General features: G+C 38.2%; 1 protein-coding gene across 1 annotated transcript in view; it reads right to left on the reverse strand.

The window, feature by feature from the left end:
* The window catches only part of slc6a4a (solute carrier family 6 member 4a), a 31,013-nt gene extending 28,597 nt beyond the window's left edge, over positions 1-2,416 (reverse strand). The window contains exon 1 of the mRNA XM_014022538.1: positions 2,209-2,416. The gene's annotated coding sequence lies outside the window, so the exon portion shown is untranslated. The remainder of the gene's footprint in view (positions 1-2,208) is intronic.
* Between the last annotated feature and the right edge of the window lie 253 nt (positions 2,417-2,669).

The following is a 2,669-nucleotide window of genomic DNA, read 5'->3' on the forward strand; positions in this document are numbered from 1 at the left end:
GTCAACGCTCTCTGGTTTCATTTAAAAGAGTCGATCATCAGATATTGTCCAAGATTGACCTTCAGGGTGGATATAGCTCGCTAGCAGCCTCGCACCGATGACCTAGTTGATGTCATCATTTACCCAGAATGCTTTGCATGTAAATAAAATGGCTCTGTTAGTGTTAAAATATATTTTTAAAAATTTACAAAACTAAACAGCCTACAGTATTTTTAAAGTCTTTATTTTACAGTTAAAATAAATGCTTATCAAATAAAGTCTAATGGTACAACTAATCGGGGATCCCTTTAAAGTAAAAGAACTTGTGGAGGGAGGTGGGATAATTTTGTGCACAGAACCGTGGCTGTGCTGACTGAGAGGGAGTGAGCACCGGCCAGGCAGCGACATGTTCCCGCAACGTCTGTTGGAAATGCTTTGGGCCTTTTCCTGATAAATTTACAAAATAGGGCTTCTCCTCAGCTAACAACAGAAATATCAGCTCCTCATCCTCCAACTCCTCCGTTTTCATTGAACTAAACATCCACTCTGACAGCACTGTTTGTGATGATTGCTAGTTTTTCCTCTCCACTGGTGCCAGTGCGCTGCTCAGGACGGAAGAGTGCAATGATTTGGTGCTCTATAAATAAACTGAACTTAACTGAATGGAAATTATGAAAGCAAGATCCAACGTGGCATGTCTTTTAAAAGCACTTAATATCTACAAGACTTGTTGACACCTGCGTTAGTTGTAATAGCATATACAAAAAAATCTGCATGGTTTGATATTTATATTAACAGAGCAACAATTAAATACTACTAAAGTATTAATTGTCTGTACTGTGGTTACTTAGCTCCTCCCCCTGGCAACACTTCTTTTTTCCCCACAATCTAACAAGTCAGTTTGAGGAATTAATTACCAGCTCATTGCATTAAACTTGTTCACAAACAACAAATATAAATACATAATGGCGATGTATGGGGTACCTTAACTAAAACAGGAGGCCCAAAATGATATTCTGCACAGGACCTCTTACAACCCCGGTCCGGCCCTGGATGTTTATTTCTTACAGCTTTAACAAGATAACCAAACTCTGCTGACAGCATGTGAACATTTCTGAGGCTGGAACTTTTAACAATACTGAGACTTTTCTGCAGAACTCAGCCGAGGCTGAATACATGGGTTATTAAAGGTCACAGCTACTGATAGGTTCATTATTTTGGGATTTCTTCAAAAAAAAAAAACTTTAATGCTCTCAGTGTTCAAGCTCAAGTGAGCAGCAGGACCTGACCTGTGTGGGCAGCGCCAGATCATTGAACTGTACATGTTTATAACCACCAGAGGTGTAGAAAGTACTTGAAAGAAAATGTAAAAGTAAAAATGCTTTTACAGAAAACGACTTTGGTAAAAAAAATAAAAAATAAAAATCATTGATAACGAAAGTAATTAAGTAAAAGTCATAAATCTGCTTACAAAAAACAGAAAAGTACTTTTACACGCATCCTAACAGATGAAGTGTTGAACTTAACCAAATGTTGTAAACTGGTTCCTCCGAGCTGGACAAACGTAAAGCGATGTACAGATTTTCTTTCACTGAAAATGTGTAAATTGCTCAATTTGTTCAACTCAGTTAGTGGAACGAGTTGATACCACTTGATTAAATTAATTCAACACTTCATTTTTTTAGAGTGCACAAACAATTCCCTGCATGGTGAGTTCCAGTCATATTTAAAATTGTAGCAAATGACAAGGTGTTAAATTATTTATGATTAACAAAATAAATAAATAATAAATTACAGATCATCCAAAAATAAAAAAAATAAAAGCATATGTACTGTAACAAAGTAAATGCACACCTCTGATAACCAAACACACACCCACACCATTCTACTCAAAGGAAAACAACACATTAACATGTTCAAAGAACAGACATAATGTAGGTTGTTGATATAAATGAATTCATCTTGTGGACAGAATTTGAAACACAGCCTACCAAACCCTAACCTTGAGCAAATTCAAAACAAATAACACATTATAAACTATTCAGGTTAAAAATAAAGTTAGAAATATCTGTTATGAAACACCTCAGTAATTAAAAATAAATAAAATGAAAAAGACCTCCCAAAACATCTGTAACACATATTTTATAGACTGTTACAGCTAATTAGTGATGCTTATTACCAATAACTGAACCTGCTGTTCATTGCAGGCGAGGTGGCGGTCGGTCTTACCTTGATATTTCCAGCAGGACAGTCCACGGTGTCCATGAGGCGTCTCCTCGTCTAGAGTTCAAGACGTCGCCTATCAGCATTGACTAAACCCAATCACACAAATCCCACATGCCTGGGCTTACAGCACGCCGTATTCTGCCCTGCTGGGGCTTAGGACACACACACACCCACACACACACTGAGCCTTATAACAGGATCCTTGACCCTAATCCAAGACTCCTTGGTGCCAAAAGGAACAAGAGGTGTTGTTGACATGAACTGCAGAAGGTTGGGAGTCAACACGATTGAACATGGAGATGTGATGTTCCAGTTTGCCAGTGTTCTGAACTAACAACTAATCAACTAACTAACTAATTTACAGTCACCTGCAGCCTGTTGTGCCAAGTGGCTTCATGCCAGGTACAGTACAGTCAGTCTGCTTACCCTGAACTGTGTGTGTGAACCTAAAACGGAGGGGTGGG

This window comes from Austrofundulus limnaeus, unplaced genomic scaffold (assembly GCF_001266775.1).
Source record: "Austrofundulus limnaeus strain Quisiro unplaced genomic scaffold, Austrofundulus_limnaeus-1.0 Scaffold334, whole genome shotgun sequence".
Lineage (NCBI taxonomy): Eukaryota > Metazoa > Chordata > Actinopteri > Cyprinodontiformes > Rivulidae > Austrofundulus > Austrofundulus limnaeus.